A 22,539-nucleotide genomic window follows, 5' to 3' on the forward strand; every position below is an offset into this window, starting at 1 on the left:
TTAAGTTAGCCACATGGAGCTCTTGGTCTGCAGGGCTTGTGGGGTTCACACGGTCCCCCTATGCCTTTTGTTTAAAGCCCTGGGGAAGTTGTGGTCTCCAGGGCTCGGGGGTCCACTAGGGTCCACCAAGCATTTAGTTTGAAGCCCCAGGGAGGTGGTGGGCACAGAGGCATATTTTAGCCTCGTTCTGCTCATTGCTGACCTTTATTCTGCCTTTTTTCTGTTCATTTCTGACATTTATTTTGCCACTTTTGGCTTGTTTCAGCCCTTTATTTTGCCTCTTTCTGCTCGTTTCCCACCTTTATGTTGCCTCTTTCTGCAAATTTCTCCTTTATTTTTCATCTTTCTGCCTGTTTCTGACCTCTATTCTGCACGTTTCATACCTTTATTTTGCTTCTTTCAACTCGTTTCTCCCCTTTATTTTGCCTGTTTCTGCTCATTGCGGACCTTTACTTGACCCCTTTCTGCTCGTTGCTGACCTTTATTCTGCCTCTTTTTACTTTCTTACCTTTTTTTGCCGCTTACACCTCTTTGCTGACCTTTATTTTGCCTCTTTCTGCTCATTGCTGACCTTTATTTGGAATCTTTTTGCTCATTTTTAATCTTTATTCCGCCTCTTTCTGCTCATTTCTGACCTTCATCATGCCTTTTCTGCTCGTTAATTACCTTTAGCATGCCTCATTGCTGTCCTTTATTCTGCCTGTTTCTGACCTTTATTTTGGGGAGCATCAAGGCTCCCATGGTTACAGCCGGCTCACCGCCTTTTACGGAAGCCAGAATTGCTCTCACAGACACAGATCTGCTAAACAAGCAGTTCCCTATCTGTGAGAGCAGTCCTTTCTTCTATTTCCCTACCCGCCTGACAGTGACAATGAAACAGACAAAAACTCAGCTCTTAGCAAGCAGGATCGGTTTCACAGCTCTCGCCATTATTAGTTCCAGGAGGGGTGTCGTGCAGTCCCCATCCTTTGATCTGCCTGGACCGCCCCTGGTGAGGTGTCGGTCCCCGGGGCAGAGAACAGCCCAGGAGGAAGGCTGCGCAGCCTCCCTCTTTCTCTAAAAAAAACAAGAAAAAGATAATTAAGTTAGCCACATGGAGCTCTTGGTCTGCAGGGCTTGTGGGGTTCACACGGTCCCCCTATGCCTTTTGTTTAAAGCCCTGGGGAAGTTGTGGTCTCCAGGGCTCGGAGGTCCACTAGGGTGCACCAAGCATTAAGTTTGAAGCCCCATGTAGGTGGTGGGCACAGAGGCATATTTTAGCCTTTGGAGGAGGGCCCCGTGCACCCCCCTCCATTGTTTTTATTAATCCCTGCATGACCCGGGACCTGATGCACCAGGGGGTTACAATTGAAACAAGAACTGGAGCCCAAGCTTATTTTTTAAAATGGTTGTGCAACAAATTCATGGATATTAAGAAAAAAAAATGATATGCCATGGCCCTGTCTCAGGCGCACCACAAGACCAGGGCTTATTGGTCAGGTTATTCCTACTACGGAGATATGGTATCAGTTATGGCAAAGAGTTTTAATGAGGAAACAGCCTATTTGTGTATCACCGCTGGGTATAAGAGGCCATATATTCGATCTGCATGCTCGTAGCCATTTGGGTGTAACATCTAATGAAGGTAATAATTAAATACAAGCATTGACATTGTAAATATATGACAAGAGACATATTTACCAATGGTGGGCATTTTTATGCCAGAAAGATCTGCAATTTCAGTGGACTGTAATTGGTGGTCCATCCTCCAATGGGAGTGAAATATGGAACAATTCAAAAAGGCTCATGCCGTGTTACCTGGTCATCTCACCTGCACATACACCGAAGCGCATCAGCTTTGTGAATAAAATATATGGGTTCAATACGCTGAGTGCTCCGTTTTACTCCTTATGGGGTGTTTGGTGGAAAGAGTATTATGTGATGGCCACAATCGTGACAGAGGCACCCATTCTTTAAGGGTTCTGCAGCAAGAAGTGGCATTTGGTGGAAATGTTGTAACTGGGACTGCTTGAACCGTCGCAGCCATTTAATATGCCAGTCCAGCCGACATGGAATCAGAACATTACAAAATAGATGGGCGCCTGCTACTAAACAATCGCCCACAGAGATATGCTATCAGTTATGGCAACAGCGGGCGAACGAGGAAACAACCTATTTGTCTATCACCACTGGGTAAAAGAGGCCGTATAATCGAACTGCATCCTCATAGCCATTTAGGAGTAACATCTACTGAAGGTAATAATTGAATACAAGCATTGACATTGTATATATATATATATAATACCTACTGGCGGTCGCCAGTAGGTAGATATAGTTAGGACCTATTTACCATAGGAAATCCGCAACATTCTATTTGGAATAAAGTTGGCGCCAATTGACGAATCTTCGCAAAATTTTCCAAACTTTTGGCCAGCTCCGGTCCGCTCCTATCCTGAAAATTTCACGGTGATTCGTCAAGCAGGGGCCGAGAAAAAAGGGGGGTCCCTAAACGCATTTTCCCCATGCATTTTCCCATAGGACCTGTTGAAGCAGCTACAGCCCGAACTGCTGAACAGAATTACACCAAATTTGGCAAAGAGGTAGTCCTCAGTTCAGACTCGTGCCTTTTGCTTAAATGGTGTAAATCCGTTCAGAAGTTCCTGAGAAAATTAGAGTTAAAAAGAGGATCAGCGCACCCTCCCCGCGCCCAGCGCGCACCCTGCCGTGCACGAGCTGTATTCTAATTGGCAGTCAACACTCCAGATCAGGAAGTGTTGGCAGCCATCTTGTGCCTCGGTAGAACCGAGGCACAAGCAAAACGCAACAAGGGGGCAGGGTAGAAACACCCTGACCACCTACGCCTGCTCAGGGGGTCCCACAAGGAGCCCCAGGGCCCAAAAAAGATTTTTTTTTGTTTTGAAAAATCGGCGAGATTCGCGCACCCAGCGCGAATTTCGGCAAAAAAAAAAAAAAAATTACAGCACGGGGTCCCGCGCTGAATATTCTAATTTGTCCCGGGGGCCAAATCCCGGGGGCATAATTTAAAAGAAAAGTGTGGGGGGCGTCCCAATCCCCCCCACACTGCCCCGGGAACCGCCACCCCCTGGGGCTTTATTTCAATGTATGTGGGGGGGCTCATGACCCCCCCGCAGGCCCGGGGACCGCCACCCCCGGGGCTTGTTTTTTTTTTTAAATAAAAAACCCAGTGTGGGGGACTCGAGTCCCTCCCACACGCCCCGGGGACCGCCACCTCCCCGGGGCACTGAATATTTAAAAAAGGGGGTCCGTTATGGCCCCTCAGGCTCCGGGGACCACCACCCCCGGGGCTTTAAATTATGTGGGAGGGGGCCACCCCTGCAGCCAATGATGGGGCCCTGGGGACCGCCACCCCCCAGGGCCAGCACCTGCAGTGTCCTGGGGTGCCCACCCCCGGGACACTGCTGTTTGCAATGGCAGGGCAGGAGCCTCGCGGCTCCCACCCTGCCATTGCAAACTGCTTTGCTTCATTGAAGCGAGAGCAGGGAATCCTGCTCTCGCTTCAATGAAGCAAAGCAGATTGCTTTTCCACATGGGGAGCAGAATGTTAGCTGCTCCCCATGTGGAAAAGCAATGCCGGCTCCCGCAGGAGGCGAGGAGCCGGCTGTGACCGTGGGGGGATTGGGGACCCCCCATGGTCCCCAACGAGGTGGCCAGGCCCCGGGGGATGGGGCCCCCGGGGCCAGTAGTGGCCCGGGAGGGGGCCACGTGACCCCCCTCCTAAAAATTAAAAAAATAATAAAACAAAAAACGGCCCCAGGGGATGGGCTCCCCGGGGCCAAAAGGGGCCACAGGAGGGGGGCAAGGCAGCCCCCCTCCAAGATACAAAAAAAAAAAGGCCGTGCCCCGGGGGATGGGGTCCCCCGGGCAAATTATGGCCACAGAAGGGGGGCCGATTTTTGTAATTAGAAAAAGAAGGGGGGCTACACAGCCCCCCTTCTAAAAAAAAAGAAAAAAACAAAAAGACCGGATCAGGCCGAGGCCACGCCCCCTCCTTACACCACTCTGCAAACGTGCCCCCTGCCACGTTTGCAGAGGGGGAGCTAATTCCCCTTGAATATTGGGGTCCCTGGGGCCAACTAGCCCACCAGGAACCTCCTGTAAGTGCCACGGAGCTGTGTTGCAGAGTGCTGTAAAAAGGGGCGTGGCCTCTGAACACCTCTCTGCAACGCAGCTCCCTGGCGCATACTGGAGGTACCTGGTGGGCAAGTTGGCCGCCAAGGGACCTCAGGATTCAAGGGGACTTAATCCCCCAACGTAAAACACGCCACGGGGCGCGTTTGCACAGTGGTGAAGGTAGGGGGCGGGGCCTGAGCTGATATGTGTGCAAACACACCCTCTGGCGCGTTTTAAGTTGGGGAATTAATTCCTCTTCAATCCAGAGGTCCCCTAGGGGTCAACTAGCCCACCAGGTACCTCCAGGAAGCGCCCCGGAGCTGCGTTGCGGAGTGTTGTAAAAAGGGGCGTGGCCTCTGAACACCGCTCTGCAACGCAGCTCCCTGACGCATACTGGAAATACCTGGTGGGGTGCTGCTGTCTGGTGATGAAGTGAGACGCGCTGCTAAGCGGCGGCCTTCATGCGGACTGTACTGCGGTGACGGAACCCTCCGAGAAAACACATTCTCTCGGGCGCAAGTTGTACATAAGTGCGGCCCACGGAGGGTATCTTAAACTGCCTGGCTGGCCCTCTATTTAAAGGAGGTAATTACATGACCCCGTGTGACCCGGACGCTGCGCTAGGCTGACAAGATGGAGAATCGAGAAGTGCTCTGCACCTAGCGACCCAATAAGTTCGACACAGCGGTGTGGAGTGCTGAGGACGTCCAGCCTGGCCTTGAGCCGCAGGCAGAGGAGGAAAATGGCGGTACAGTGCGGAACCCGGAGACGGTGTGGGTCACACAGTAATCGTGCTGCTATAGAGATTCTGAAAACAAGTCCGACGCAGGTACGGCACTACAAATACCTTACATGCGGAGACAACGTCCGATTGAAGGCAAATACTGTGAGTGGGGCAGGATGGAGAGTAGCGGCACCCGCATAGAGAATAAAGCAGGGGATCCAGCCTGCGAGCCAGCCGATGACCCTGGGTCGGCCCACAATGAAACGGGCACAAAATACCTGATAGGAGCGAGAGAAACTGGCAGGGGGGCCCAAGTTATAGAGGTGCGACACGGTGCAGCCAGTTGCCTGACCCCAAGATGGAACCCGGTTGTGACGCTCCTACAGTTCACGGGCCCAATTACAGCAAGTGAAGGGACAAAGCAATAAATTAAAGGTGAGGGAGACGGGGGGGCGTGGCTTGCGCCCGTAGAAGATGGCGGACGCTCCTTAGATCTCCCTGATTGCGGGGGAGAGTTATGTTCCTAGCGCGGTGTTGACCGCATACACGGACCTCCAGCAACGCATCCCACTCGTCGGAAGAAGAGCTGCTTTTAATGAAATGCTTTTCAACGGCTGGAACATCATGTAAGAGCTGATATCTTTATTTGCTTAGCTGAAGCATTTCCGTCACAGTAACGGCCGCCATCTCATGTCGCGCGCTGACAGAAACTTTACTTCGCATTGTCCTCACAGAGCTCCACATGCATCGCGGACATTCTCCTTAATTACCTGAACATCTGCTTGCTGACATAACGGACTGCTTCCTCTCTTATCGTTTTTCACATAATAGCATTCATTTCTCCGTGAAGCTGGTTTGGTTGAACAAGTCCTCAGACATATGATTTTTTGATCGTTTCTTCTTTGTTCAATAGCTCTCTGCTGCCATCTAGTGTCCAGCTGCCTCAACATGTCAACAACAATAATTTTATAAACAGGAATGAATTGAATCCTTCGAAGTGACACTATTCTGATGCAGCCAATCTCACAGTTTTTTTTTTTTTTTTTGTAAAGATTCAGTCTGCCTCCCTCTCTTAAGATTCGCAGTTTATTCCGTGGAATGTTGCAGATGGGGAGAAAATGTAATTTCAAGATTTCAGATAATTTCAACAGAAGGTGTGAGTAGACTGAGGGAATTTTTTTTTTTCTGATGTACGGTGCGCTCTTCTTGTCTTTTATTGACACCTGAAGGCATGCTATTGTGATTGCAGTTGGATTTTGCAAAGGATGACAGATGTGCCTGTTACCTGAGTTTTGAGGGGACGTGCTCAATGCCCGATGAGAGGGGATACATCAGAGTAAGCTCCCAGGAATGACACGACAACTTGCGTTCATAGGCTTTTTGATCCTTGTCTGATTTCAGGCTCGTTTCACGGTTATATCGTGCATCCTTTGAGACTTTGCTTGCCGTCCTCTGGGACGATAACCGTCGTTTTCTGCACGAATCCTCATGGGGAAGCTCCGGAATTTAAAGTTGGCTACTCCTTCTCAACTACCTGTGGACTCGGATTCAGATTCATCTCCTCGAGACATGGTGGACGTCACGACACCAAAGACTGATCCAATACGGGGAGCCATTCCAAAAGCGCGCAGTAAAGAAAAGCCGTCATCCTCTCTAGCTTCCTCTAAACGCTTGAAGAAAGACCCTCCATCTCCGGGGAGTAACTCCTCATCCGCTTCCATGGATCTAATTTTGGAAGAGCTTCGTGCGTTCAAACCGTTTATGGAGGCTACTACAAAGAACATGCAGGCCATGCAGGAGAAATGGTCATCTTTGGAGTCGCGTGTTCAGACTTTGGAATCCAACACAGATTCTTTGCAATCTTCTTGTTCCCACATTCCGTCAATGGAGAAGGAGATACTTCTACTTAAACGCCAGACAGAGGATTTGGAAAACAGGAATCGCAGGAATAATCTACGCCTTTATGGTCTTCCAGAACTTACAGAAGGGTCAAACCCCACCGTCTTCTTCCAATCCTTTCTGGCCAAGATCTTAGATACTCCAACTTTAACCTCCGTCAATATTCAAAGAGCTCATCGCCTTGGCCCGAGGACCACTAGTAAACCCAGAGGTGTCATCATGCTTTTCCTACAATTCACTGACCTCTTACAGGTCCTCTCAGCCGCCAAGCTCAAGAAACAAATTATGTGGGAAGGACATCGCCTCTACCTATCACAAGATGTCTCCAAGGCTACTGCAGATCGTAGAAAGAAATTTTTGGACATGCGGCCTCAGTTGCGGGCCCTAAACGCCAGATATGGTCTACTACATCCATGTCTCTTCAAAGTCACCTATAAAGACAGAACAATCACGTATGAAGATCCTGCGGCCTTACAGGCGTTTCTCCGACGACATGGCCCAGACGTTATGGATGTATCCAGACCTGGTTGATAAATCTTGCTCCTCTTTGTTAGAATTCAATGGTTTATGATTCTGTTGTCTTTCCGTTAGCATCCATGTTGTTAAACCTTGACTGTCTCTTCGTTCGATAGCTGTTTTGCTCTCATGTGTCCCCTCTGTGGTGTTGTGAAATGTAGTATAGCTTAATAGTAACTAGTATTTTCTTATTTCCCTGTGACACGTCTTTTCCTTTCATTGCATATCTCTTTGTTTCTACAGGCATTTCCTTCTTCCTCCCTGATGTGCCATGTTGTTTTTTATGCAGTGCGTTTTTGGAGCCATGCTATTTGAGGTCTATCTGTATGCTCTGGATATTGTTGTCGCTGTCTCCCGGCGCCATCGCCCCACCCTCGTTTTTGAGTTTTTCGTTCCGTAAGTATGTTTCTCAGTCGTTCGTCTCGAACGTGTACTGTCTTTTTGTTGGTTTTTGTCTCCGTCCTTCTTTCTATAACTGTTTTCTTACCTTTTTCTCTTTCCTCTCTTTTTTCGCTTTCCCTTTCCTCTCTCTATCCCTCCTTGTCCCTTCCTCTTCTTGTACTCAGTATTATTCTCATAATGGTTCTTTCTTTTCTTTCCTTTCCTTTGTTCCCTCTTCGCTTTTTCTCCTTCTGCCCTCTCCCCTTCATCACTTCGTTTAACTTTTCTCAATTTTCCCAAATCATTTTTTCTGCAATAACAAGCATGATGCTGTTAGATGTTTCTTTTTGCTGTTCCATTCCGTGTTACATCATGGAACGTTAAGGGTTTAAACAATCCCATTAAAAGGCAAAGGGTTTTATCACATTTAGCGAGACTTAAATCTGATGTTGCCTTCCTTCAGGAGTCACATCTCTCTGAATCGGAGGCTTTGAAACTTAAACGTTGTTGGGTGGGTCATGTTTTTTGCTCCCCCACAGTTTCCAAGAAAAATGGTGTTGTGATTTTATTACATAAAAAGTTAATTGTTTCTTCAATCTCTCATGAATGTGATATTGATGGTAGGTGGGTTATTGTTACATTGCTTATAGACAATATTCCTATTACTCTTTTTAATGTGTACGCCCCAACTGGAATTGATAAATCATTCTGGCCCTCTATTTCAACTAAGCTGTCCTCCCTCTCTGGAGATTATATACTCCTTGGGGGAGATTGTAATCAAGTTGTTGATCCCCTCCTTGACCGCCACTCCAAGGTTAGATTTGTCCCCTCTAGGATGCACTCTCAATTTGTTAACGCCTTTCAAAATAATGGCTTGGTGGATATTTGGAGACTGTGTAATCCTGATCTTAGAGAGTATAGTTTTTACTCCCCTCCACATCAATCACAGTCCCGCATTGACCATATTTTTCTTAGTAAGTCCTTATCCCAACACGCGATTCGCTCAGATATCGGTTCTATCCTAATCTCGGATCATGCCCCAATTCATGTGGATCTTGACCTACTTCCTTTTTCCCCTCACTCTGGCAGATGGCGTTTCAATAATGCTTTGCTTACGGAACCAACTTTTTGTTCTGAATTTACTGCCTTTGCCACTGAATTCTTCCATCTCAATCACACCCCTGATTCCTCTTTTGTTACTGTTTGGGATTCTTTTAAAGCAGCCTCTAGGGGTTTTATTATTAATTTTGTAGCCAGGCGAAAGAAACTTCGAGAAACCAAGTCCAAGCTCATTTTAGCCAATATTAAGGCTTTGGAGCTTGACTATCATTCTTCTAAATCTGAGACCTCTCTTAAAAAACTTATTGATGCGAAAATCTCCTTTAATAGGTTTACAACCGATGCTGCCTCTAACCTTTTATTAAAATGTAATTCCAGATATTATGGAGGTAAAAACAAAATGGGGAAACTTTTGGCCAATTACTTAAAGATAAGGAAAGAGCGTTCAAAGATTGAGTCCATTAAGACTTCCGCTGGAGACTCTTGCTTTAAGGATAAAGACATTCTTTCTGAGTTTGTTAAATTCTATGACAATCTTTACACCCCCGAACATACCCCGGGAACTACGGATCTTCTTTCATATTTTCACTCACTTCCTTCCCCCCCGGCCTCTCATGTAGATTTCATTGCTCTAGAACGAGACATTACGCTTTCTGAAATCTCCTATGCCGTTTCTAAATTACGACACGGTAAATCTCCAGGTCCTGATGGGTTCACTATTGAATTTTACAGCCACTTCGCCTCTCTACTTTTCCCTAAACTATTACTCTTATTCCAATCCTTCCTTGCAGCGGGTTCTTCCAGCGGTACCTTCCAGCAGGCTTTAATCTGTCTAATTCCCAAAGAAGATAAGGACCACTCGTTATGCAAAAACTACAGACCAATTTCCCTGGTCAATACGGATTACAAGATTTTGGCAAAACTTTTGGCACTACGCATGGATCCCCTTTTACCCGATCTCATTGGTCCTGAACAATCAGGTTTTGTCAAGGGCCGCCTCTCGTCTGACAATTCCCGTGTTTTTCTCAATATTCTCAGTAAGGCTGCCTCTTTGTCACTTCCCTTTGCGGCTATTTCTTTAGACGCGGAGAAAGCCTTTGACAGGATTAGTTGGGACTTTATGTTTCAGGCCTTGCGCTGGATCGGCTTTTCCTCCAAATTCATCTCTATCATTTCCTTACTCTATTCTAATCCCCAAGCTTCCATTTTTGTTAACGGAATGACCTCGGATTACTTCTCATTACATAGAGGAGTACGACAAGGCTGTCCTCTATCCCCCCTACTTTTTGTTTTAGCCCTGGAACCCTTTCTTACCAAAATTCGTCTGGACAACAGTATTTCTGGCTTTAAATTCGGCTCGCGTCAGGTTAAACTGTCGGTCTACGCTGACGATATTCTTTTCTACTGTTCTGATCCTATTTCCTCTATTCCCTCCTTTCTCCAACAAGTGTCCTCCTTTTCCGCGGTTTCTGGCTATCGTCTCAATGCTGATAAATGCGAGATTTTACCTCTAAACCCTATTTGTCAAAAACATCTCTTTTCCCAAACGGGTTTCTCATGGCAGCCATCTAAGATCAAATACCTGGGTGTTTGGTTTGCCCCTCTCTTGTCTGATACACTCAAATTAAATTTTGATTATATTTTCAAGAAAATGGATTTGGCTATCCAACGTTGGAACCCGCTCTTTCTGTCCTGGTGGGGTCGGCTTAATTCTATAAAAATGATGTTATCGCCACTTCTTCTATATACCACTTCCATGCTTCCAGTACATATTCCAGCTTCCTTCTTTAGACGGATTGATTCCTTGTTGCTGAAATTCTTATGGAATGGTAAACGCTCTCGGATTGCTTTGGCTTCATTGCGCAAGGATAAGGCCCAGTCTGGTGTGCGTTTTCCGGACTTCAGAGAGTATCATCGAGCCTTTTCTATGAAGCAATCGATCCGTTGGTTTTCTTCTGACCTTCCGTACTATCCGCCCGTCTGGTTAAGTATGAAATCCTCTTTTCTTTCCCCTTTTACTTTTCGCGAGTATTTATCCTTCACGTCTCCCTTGGTTCGCTTTCGCTCACCTGTTATTTCTCACTCTCGCACTCTTCTTTTCCCTTATATTTCATCATCTTATCCATCTCTCCTCTCCCTTCACGAACAACCGATATGGCACAACTCTCTTTTCAGAATACGTAATCGCACAATTTTTTGGAAGACATGGCACTCTAAAGGACTGTGTTGGATCTCCCAACTAATTTCCCATGACACTCCTCACACTTTTCAAGCTCTTAAATCCTCTTTTTCATTGCCCGCCTCTGCTCGATCACAATACAATGCCCTTCTCCCAGTCCTGATCTTATATCTTCGCTCCTTGGCTCCTTCTAACGCTATTCCTCTGGACCGCAAAGCTACCTCCTCATTATTGGAAACATCTCCATCAGCCTCTGATATTTATAATTCTCTTCGATACTCCACTAACAGACTAAAATCTAAAATTGAGATTGCATGGGAATTGGATCTTGCTCAGGTCTGGCCATTACCCTTTTGGGACAAAATATGGGCTAAGCTCCATAAAGCCTCTAGAGCAGCTAATACTACCCAAACCTTATATTTTATTTATACTAGAACTTTATGCACTCCACACACTTTATCCCGCTTTTCTCTTGACACATCCTCTATTTGTTGGTCCTGCCCCTGTCCCGATGCAGATCTCAAACACATGTTGTTTGAATGCCCTTCTATCTCCAAGTTTTGGTACCTAGTCTGGACGCAAATACAAACAATATTTCATTTTCAGATTCCTTTCTCTCCTTTGCAAGTTTTTCTAGGTTCCCTATCACCAAGCCTTCCACAATCGTCCCCCCCCCATTATCTATTACTTGACCTTTTAATTGCTGTGGCTTTTCATACCATTACCTCTAATTGGAAACAGGCTGCAAATGTCTCCTACCACTCTTGGTGGAATGCAGTTTGCTTCCATCATCGCCTAGATACTAATTCCGTATCTCCCATTTCCCTAGCAGTTAAACGTGACTTGATTTGGTCCCCTTTGGTATCCTATCTCTCCTCCTCTGCTCCAACACATACCTCTCCAGATCCTGACACAGTTGAGGTGCGTAAGCCACCATGATTTGATTTTCTTATTACATTACTGCCTTTTGTTATGATATCACGCCCTATTGTATTTTATGATATTTATTTTATAGGTTTGTTTGTATTCTTCATGCTTGTCATATTTGCCTTTATTTAGAGCTTCTATTGTATTGTTTATTATATGTAATACTTACCATGTTGATTATCCTTTACCCCCCCACCCCCTATTTCTTTTTCCTCCAATAAACTCAAACTTAAAAAAAAAAAAAAAGGTGAGGGAGACGCAACCTTAACCTGTCCCCACACGGAATCCAGCAAACCTTGGCACAGGGATAATATATATCAGATGTAGAGTCTGAATCCCTTGCCTGACCCCAAGATGGCTGCCACAGTTTTCCCTACCACCGGAATCCAGCCAGACCTTGAACACATTTCATAGACCTTGACGCCTGACCCCAACATGGCACCCTAGCTGCTTTTGCTTAGGGCAGGAACTTACGGCTCTCTTCAACTGGTGACCTCCGCCCTGGATCATCTTGTAGTCTCATGGTTGACCATAATCTCTATCCAGGGAACTGGCCTGTCTTTTAACAACAAAAGACTTGCACAACACTCAGCGCCTGACCCTAAAATGGCTGCCACTGATCTCACATGGACAAGCCTCGTGGCTGAAAACCCCCAGCCTCAGAGCTACAGTGATCAATAACCTCGACCTACCCCTGTTCATCACCCTATGCCGGCGGAGTCCGAACCGCATGGCCGATTCCCGGTGGAGCTGCTCCGACAGCTAAAGGGGAGACTGGCTCTGGCACACCGCTTTGGTCGTCACCTACCCAGCCGGTTTTCGAACATTTGTCTTGTCTTCTCCTCCGCTGCTGTCTCCTTCGTTTGGACTCCCAACTCTCCCTGATCTGTTTGGATCCTGCTTCTCGTTTTCGCTAATAACTCCTGTAATGAAGTATTCTCCCTCTTACCCCTTAACTCCACCCCCTTTCTCCTTTACGCTCCATTTATCCCTCCTCTTTGCTCCTTTCCCGTGGAGACCTAGCTGTTTGGCTGATGCCCGGTGGAGCTACGCGATAGCTAAAGAGGAGATGGGCTGTAGACTTCCTCCTCGGCCGTCACCTACCCAGCCGGACTTTGAGCAGACTCTCCTTCGTCTCTCCATCCTATCTACCTCCTACCCCTTTTCCCCACCCCTTTACCCTTCTAAGCTCCATGTATTTTGTCTTCTACTCTCTTGAAATGTTTTTCTAGTAACTGATGTAACGTGTAACTGATATAATTTTGTAATTTCTGTGGAACCTTATGTCTGATACCTCCTGGTCTAGCCAGCGCTATATAAAACTCTCAAAATAAATAAACTAAATAAACTTAAAACGCGCCACAGGGCGTGTTTGCACACATCACCTCAGGCCCCGCCCCCTTCCTTTACCATTGTATTCCTCTAAAATCAGCCGAACTACAAATTACGATTTGCTCACCTGTTATCAGGAGAGAACCCAGGGCTGCATCTATTAGTCCAGCACTTACCCTGGAAAATAATTCTAAGCGTACTTACCAGTAACTTGTATTTCCTTCCATAGGAATCCATTGTGTGGTTTTCAGCAGAAAAGTTTCTAAGTGTCTATTTTCACAAACTAAAAATATTTTTTAAAAATCGTCTGTATGACTTAAACACATTCTTTCAACTGTTTACAGGAGATTCACCTGTGCTGGATCCAGGATCCACCACTAAGTAAGAAAAAGTAACGATAACACCACTTACCTGCTGAGTGAATTTTCTGCCATAGGATAACATTGGTGATTCTAAGGGAAAAAATTTTAAATGTCAACTTTTAAAATACAATAATAATCCTTAAAAATCACTACTGTAACCAAAACGCTTTTACTCAACTGTTTACAGGAGATGTCCAAGGACTGAATCTAGCATCCAGTCCTGTGGTTAGAAAAGTAATCCATAAAGTAACTAATTGCATTTGACTAGTAATTCACATGGAGCTCAATGTTGCTTTGTGTTTGAAATTGTGTTGCCCATTGCAACAACTGTAACTACTGTACTTAAAAGTCTATTGCCTATTTGCAAAGTATTTAAACTAAAGTAATTCATTCTGAGAAAGTATATTTTGTATTGTAATGTATAATGTAATTTAAAAAAAAATCCAAAAATAAACAGTTTAAACAATGTAGTAAATCAGTATAAAAAAAATCAGTATAACAATTAATACATTAAAAATTGTCATTTACAAAACCTTTGAAATTCACTGAAAAAACCATAGGTTTCAGGCCTGATATAGTTAGGAATTAGCATTTTAAAAACCTTTGAAATTCACTGAAAAAACCATTGGTTTCAGGCCTGATATAGTTAGGAATTAGCATTTTAAAAACCTTTGAAATTCACTGAAAAAACCATTGGTTTCAGGCCTGATATAGTTAGGAATTAGCATTTAAAAAACTTTGAAATTCACTGAAAAAAACATAGGTTTCAGGCCTGATATAGTTAGGAATTAGCATTTAAAAAACCTTAGATATTCACTGAAAAAACAATAGGTTTTAGGGGTGTTATATTTAGCTGGACATTTCACTCATACAAAACCATTGAAATTCCTCCGATATAGTTAGTTATACTAACTACATCTCGCGTGCCCGCAATCCACTGCTGATGATGTCACATATTACATCATTCATGACATGGTCAGTGACATCACTGATGACATCTCAAATGACATCGCTGATGACATCACTGATGACATCATCTACGTGACAATCAGTTACACCTCATCATACACTAGTATAACCTTTCATCACTCACTGTAAAATAGAGAGTGCCAGTTTTAAAACCATTGACACACCAATACAAGTTTCTAAACACCCACTCAGTGATTCCTAGATCTATACACACATCTAATCACTTACCTATAGATTCACTCATACATGCTGTTAATGATCAATAGAACACTATCAAATATACTTATACACCTATATCGACATTACACACCAGCACCCATCCTAATCATTTATGAAGTCATCCTACTCACGTATGCAAACAATGGATCATACTTAGTTTTACTTAGCTATACACTTATAAAAACACCACTTCATCTATTCATATAGATAATAGCTCATACTAAGTGTGTTTTAAAATCACTATTACAACTATACAGTTATCCATACAGTCACTCATACAATCACTGAGGGTTATGTATACTTATTTATATACAACAACTGACACATACACTGGCTTTTATTTTTCTAGTTTGTTGGACATGTACCATTGAGACATATATTTGCTCATCGCCACACCCATAAGGATATTCACTCACCCAAACAACAGTTATAGCATGTAGTTTTAACTTCATATACCTACTGAATCAACTATTCACACATCTTTGGGCAGTCACACATCCCCCACCAAACCACACACACATTCACTCTCCCATAAAAATACTAAGTTAACTAATCAATAAATAATATAGACTTTCACGTGGCTAGTAACCAACTAGTGCAGCAGTTTACACAACAACTGACAAAGTGATACAGATATTCACACAGTTTAGTCACTATCCAATATATTTAGTGAGACACTATAAATTAGTCAAGTAAACAGTCAATCACACTGCTACTAAATCCTCCATCCAGATATTTATATTTATATATCCACTCATTCTTCAATGTAAATTGCTATATATATAATACATATTTAAATAACGAACCAAACCACATTCTCTGGATGATGTCATCAGTGATGTCATCAGTGATGTCATTTGAGATGTCATCAGTGATGTCATTGACTATGTCATGAACGATGTAATATGTGACATCATCAGCAGTGGATTGCGGGCGCGCGAGATGTAGTTAGTACAACTAACTATATCGGAGGAATTTAAATGGTTTTGTTCGAGTGAAATGCCCAGCTAACTATAACACCCCTAAAACCTATTGTTTTTTCAGTGAATGTCTAAGGTTTTTTAAATGCTAGTTCCTAATTATATCAGGCCTGAAACCTATGTTTTTTTCAGTGAATATATATATATATATATATATATTCACTGAAAAAACCATAGGTTTCACACATGTTATAGTTAGTGGAAATTTTACTCGTAAAAAACCAGTGAAATTGCCCCGTTATAGTTAGCGCAGGCAACTATAACTCACGCGACCACAATCCTCTGCTGATGCTAATACTGTATTTAGACACTTATTTGCCCATGTCTTCTTCCATACATTTTTAGCTATACATATATTACAAATATTTTTTTTTCATAAAGACACATATGTCATCAGCAGAGGATTGCGGTCGCGTGAGTTATAGTTGCCTGCGCTAACTATAACGGGGCAATTTCACTGGTTTTTTACGAGTAAAATTTCCACTAACTATAACATGTGTGAAACCTATGGTTTTTTCAGTGAATTTGCAAGGTTTTTTAAATGCTAATTCCTAACTATAACGTGTGTGAAACCTATGGTTTTTTCAGTGAATTAGTACGGTTTTTTAAATGCTAAGTTTTTTTCCCTTATAATAAGCCCTGTACATTTGGTGGCCTACGGCCACCAAAAGCACAGGGGGTGGGGTAAGTGTGGATAGTGTTTTTTTCCATTGTAATAAGCCCAGCACATTTGGTGGCCTTCGGCCACCAAAAGCACAGGGGGTGGGGTAAGTGTGGATAGTGTTTTTTTTATTTTTATTTTTTTACCGTACGCTTACCGTAAGCGTACGGTAAGCGTACCCCGCGAAATTGCCGAAAAAAAAATAAAACCGTTTTTGCACTTGGGGGATGTTTGAGGACTCCCTCAACATGACTATGTGGGAGGGAGTTGTCAAAACAGCCCCTTTACATGTTTTTGGGCTTCAGATTTTAAAAATCTCTCTCAGTGCGAGAGACAAAATGGCGGCCGCCGCTTCCTGGTTTCGGCCGATTCGAATGTTTACTAAGATCTAAGAGCCAATCAGAATCGCGCTCGCGCACGCCGCCGTACGCTTACCGTAAGCGTACGGTAAGCGTACCGTAAGCTGGCTCAGATATATATATTGATTTAAAGGCTATTTTCTCAGAATCTACTGAACAGATTTACACCAAACCTACAAAAGGCACTTCCTTGACCTAGGGACTACCTCTCTGCCAAATTTTGAGTAATTCTGTTCAGCCATTCGGGCTGTAGCTCGTTCTAAAGGTCCTATGGAAAAATGCATGGGAAAAACGCGTTTTGGGACCCCCCTTTTATCTCAGCCCCCGCTTGACGAATCCCCCCGAGACTTTCAGGGAAGGAGCGGAGCGTAGCGCCCCACCTATTTTGAGAAATTCGCGAGGATTCGTCGACCGGCGCCAAAGTTATTCAAAATAGAATGTTGAGGTTTTCCTATGGAAACGTGGTCCTAACTATAACTACCTACTGGCTATCGCCAGTAGGTAATATATCCATAGGAAATCCGCAACATTCTATTTTGAATAACTTTGGCGCCGATTGACGAATCCTCGTGAAATTTTCAAAATAGGTGGGGCGCTCCGCTCCGCTCCTTCCCTGAAAGTCTCGGGGAGATTCGTCAAGCAGTGGCTGAGAAAAAGGGGGGGTCCCAAAATACGTTTTCCCCATGCATTTTTCCATAGGACCTTTAGTCCGAGCTACAGCCCGAACGGCTGAACAGAACTACTTGAAATTTGGCAGAGAGGTAGTCCTCAGGTCAGGGATGTGCCTTTTGCAGGTCTGGTGTAAATCTGTTCAGTATTTCCTGAGAAAATAGCATTTAAATCAATATATATATCTATAGGCGCGCACCGTGCGTGCACGGTAAAACATACCGTACGCGCACGCTGCCGTGCACGAGCGCGATTCTGATTGGTTGTTAGATCTTAGTAAACATTCGAATCGGTCGAAACCAGGAAGTGTCGGCCGCCATTTTGTCTCTCGCAGTCTGACGGGGTGAAAAACAAAGGTGGAGAACGTGAAAAGGGGGCAGGGTGGACAGTTCCTGACCCCCTAGCCTTGGTCAGGGGGTCCCAGAAGGACCCCCAAGGGCAAAAATGTATTTTAATTTTTTTACGAAAAATCGCGGAGTGCGCGTATCGTGCACGCACGGTAGAAACTGAAAAATTACGCGAACTACATAACGTGGGCGCGCGGTGTGCGAAGCGCACCGCGTGCCCACCGCGCGCGCACGGTGCGCGAAGTGCGCGCACGGTAAGAAACCTTTAAAAAAAAATAATAATAAATAAATACATAACTTAGCATTTTAAAAAACGTACAAATTCACTGAAAAAAACCATAGGTTTCACACACGTTATAGTTAGGAATTAGCATTTAAAAAACCTTGCAAATTCACTTAAAAAACCATAGGTTTCACACATTTTATAGTTAGCTGGGCATTTCACTCGTGAAAAACCATTGAAATTCCCCCGTTATAGTTAGTGCAGGCAACTATAACTCACGCGACCGCAATCCTCTGCTGATGACGTCAGATATTACATCACTGATGACATATGTGTCTTTATGAAAAAGAAATATTTGTAATATATGTATAGCTAAAAATTAATGGAAGAAGACATGGGTAAATAAGTGTCTAAATACAGTATTAGCATCAGCAGAGGATTGCGGTCGCGTGAGTTATAGTTGCCTGCACTAACTATAACGGGGGAATTTCAATGGTTTTTCACAAGTGAAATGCCCAGCTAACTATAACATGTGTGAAACCTATGGTTTTTTAAGTGAATATATATTTGCTGGGACTCATAGTTCGTAGTCACAAGGAGAACAACTTGATTACCAACAGTGGGTTCCGTGTATACTTTGCCATTTAAAAGTTCATTTTTACCCTTTGTAGGTTCCCAAATGCTGGTCCAATTTCTTTTCATCTGGCAGGTTGCGCTGAAAACGGTTTGAACGTAGTTTCAATCCTGAGCCTCTAAATTATTGAAAGATGGTGCTGTACTCCACGGCGCGGGCCGCCATAAAAAAAACATGCATTGGCATAGCCAATAGGTCTCGCTTTTGGGACCTGTGGAAAATAGTTTAATTACCTGTACTATTTTTATGCGGTAAAGTCTAGTAAGAATAACTCAGTAAAAATAAGAGGCAGAATCCGTGGTATTAGAGGTTCTGAAAGGCTTTATTCCTTACAAAGGAATTATGGTTCGAACCAGGCAATCAAATTCCATCACCACGAAGGTTCAGGAAGGGATAGGCAATACATTATTGACAAGTAATGATATATATAAGAAAAGCATTACATTAAGACAGATGCAGGAGGCGTAACAGCTGATAATACAGCTAAGAATACACATACGTAATGAAAAGAGGCGTAATAGTAGGCGTATACTAGAAAACGTCATTAAACATGATGTCACAGGTGGGTGGATCCATAAGAGAATCCTGCAATGTCAGCAGAAATACTTGGCAGAGATGCGCGCGCAGCCGCATGACGTGTCATTGACGTGCAACTAGAGGGTGAAGGGGACTTGACATTTAGCTCTACATGCGGAGACAGAAGTCTGGGGGGTCAGGTCAACCTAATCCCAAATCATATCTAATATCTTATGTTTAAGGAACTGTGTTATCCAAAAGGAAAGGTCTCTCGGACAGAATCTATTCTATACTGACTGTTTAGTGCGTGTACAAGCGTCTAAGTGTCTACATGAGATGCGAGGGGGCAGGAATCTTCCATGGTAACAGGGGCTATGAATTACTTGCATGAAGACAGTGAGGCCGGGCCCTTTGCTCGGTAGCTGGAAGGATGTTTACCTAAACTACTAGACAGGAATGCATTGGATGAGGGGCGGAGCAGATAACTTGAAGGTGAAATACAGTTTTTGGCAGGCAACAGGCCGAGTCAGGCACCGTTAGCCGCGCAGGGAGTAGGACAAAGTTCATGGATACAGATGCGAGCTCAGGCTGGAGCTTTCAGAGGCAGAAGGCAGGAAAAGACTTGATGGCAGAATTCAGGGCCTACTCGCCTGAACTGTAAAACGTGGAAAGTGAACTATATAAAGTCGGTGGCCAATCATACTTAGGAACGGAATATCCGACCCATTCATGGCGGATCTGAAAGAGGACATGGTGACGTTGGACGCACATGTATTTGCGTCTTCATAGCTGGAACTGGAGGGAACATACATGTACTTGTAGCATGTACATGGAGCCGTTGGGGTCTAAGATAGGGGACATAACTGATCATAAAATTCGTATTTCCTCAGACCTTATAAGTATTTAGTAATGCAGCACAATATCCTTGGTACAACAATATCAACTGTTGCATGTCTAAACACTTATAAGGTCCCAAAGGCGAGACCTATTGGCTATGCCAATGCTTGTTTAAATCAGCACACGTTTTGAGTGGGTCTTGGGAGCTCTGAGGTTTAAACGCATTCATATAATCTGTCTGAACGCTCATTACATGCACGATACATAAACAGGGCTTTCCTGCACGAAGTACGCATATGATAGCAGATTTAGCGCCTGTCAAAACTGCAATTACACTATCCCAGAGCTCGGTGAAACAGGAGCCCTGGCTGAAGATAAGACCAACGCACCCTCCCATCACACGGGATATATATGAGCAAATTAACCCAGATGACAGAGACAGAGACACCATTTTCTTCATGAAGCACACTGTTAAAACCTGAATGAAGAAACTACGGGAGTATGACTTACAATTACAAGATGCTTCTTTCTGGGGAAAACTCTAAACTCCTGTATAAAACAAACCTGCTGTTTGGAGAAACTGAGAAGACTGTAGCATAATCACTATTCATCAAATCAGGACAAAAGAAAAGAAAATATTACACTTCACAGAACTGAAAAGGAGACATCCGTTTCCCCAGTAAGAAGTATAGGCCTGCCTAACATTGCACAATAGTATTATGTAGTGAAAGGAAGTGAATACCCAAGTCCTGTAATCGCTTCTTTGTTTCACTGCTAGCACTGAGATCAATTAAAACAGGAAAACCAATGCCAGCTCCAAGATTAATATACATTTAACTAAAGACAATGTCCATCTATTCTTAAAAACTGAGTGATTGGAGACTGTACGAAAGTATAACATCACATAAACATACCAGGGAATTAACTAGACACCTAAAAAAATGGAAAAATCAAGTTTAAAAAAAATTGTAAATCTCAGAGCCAGAAACCACTTGCAGATTCTCTGCATATTTTCATAGACTGTCCTGTTACTTCAAATTCGTCGAAAAGGACACTGCGTTTAATTCTAAAGCCACAACTTAATATGATGAATGCAATTAAGTAAAGAACATGTCAGTAAAGTGTGCTGGAAACCTACATATATTTAGGCGATAGAGAGCGGCAGACAGGCAATGTAAAAGATTCTTGTCGTATCAACTTGTAGTAAATCCACTATATATCTGGTGTGATGAGGGTAAGGATATTGGTAGGTTCTTCTCTTTATTGTGCTCACCATATTTACACATATCAGCTACTTATATTCTAGATTAGCATTATCATTAAAATTAGGAGTGTGCAAAAGTTGTGTAATTACACAAAATGTTAGGGAAATAACTGAAAATGTAAATCCAACATTTAGCGCTATATTTTAGTGAGAAATGTGTTCTTTCACCACTTGGAACTCAAAAAGGAATGTCATTTTATAGCCTACAAACTTGACATAAAGACGTCGGCTAGAAGTCCATTTTGTTAGCTGTCTGGAACATACAGATCTCCGACTAATTAAATCTACATTTGCTTTAATGAATATACATTTGGGCAGACTAATGTGGATTCATATTAAATCAATATGAATAAATCAATGTACAAATGAATCTACCAGTATAAAATTGCCTCAAAAAATGTACTTTTAGAACCATGAATACACACTCACATTAACAAGTACAGACATACAGTATGTCCATGACATCACATTTACCAGAGATAACTAAAGATGCACAAAGTGAACAGATCTTGAAAAAACATCGTTTTTAAGGACAATCCTAGTATTGCATGCACGTTCATTCTGCTAAACAAACATGAAAAGATACATCTATACTGTGCGCTACACAACCCTGTGTAGTCATCGCTATTTACATAATACATGATTTCCAATAACAGTTAAGGGTGCTCTGGTTACAGGTATTTCACATTCTGTATTTGCATATGCGGATGACATAGCTATAGTGACAACTGACCCTAGGGAGGCAATAGGGGAGATTGAATCATTAGCTAGAGCTTTTGGAGCTATATCTGGGTATACATTAAATTCTGCAAAAACCCAAGTCTTGTGCACAAAAAGCACACAGTTTAATGATTCTCGAGTAACAGAGGAGGTTACTTATCTAGGTATTAAGATTAAAACTCAAATGCTAGAGATAGTTGATAGTAATTGGAAAGAGATTATACATCAAATTAAGCAATCGTTAGATAGATGGAGTAGACTTCAATTATCAATAATAGGAAGAGGGAATATTATCAAGATGAGTGTTCTTGCTAAGATTTTATATCTATTTCGAAGTATTCCACTCGAATTCTCATTTAAACAAATACAGCAACTACAAGTTATCTGCGGGAAATTTTTCTGGGCTCCGGGTAAAGTCCGAAGAGCTATGAAATGGTTGACGTTGCCTGAAGAAAGAGGAGGACGAAGCCTGCCCGACTTTCTAAGTTACTACTATGTTTGTTTTTTGCAAAAGATGAGTTATATCTTGACAGGCGAGCTTCCGAAAAATGAAGCGGATGCCCTGTCTATTTTTTTTTTACTGCTGGGAGAACATGCAAAAGGCTGCTTACTAAAGGAACTTGAGGGTCAT

This window comes from Triturus cristatus, chromosome 10, assembly GCF_964204655.1.
Source record: "Triturus cristatus chromosome 10, aTriCri1.1, whole genome shotgun sequence".
In the NCBI taxonomy this organism is placed as follows: domain Eukaryota; kingdom Metazoa; phylum Chordata; class Amphibia; order Caudata; family Salamandridae; genus Triturus; species Triturus cristatus.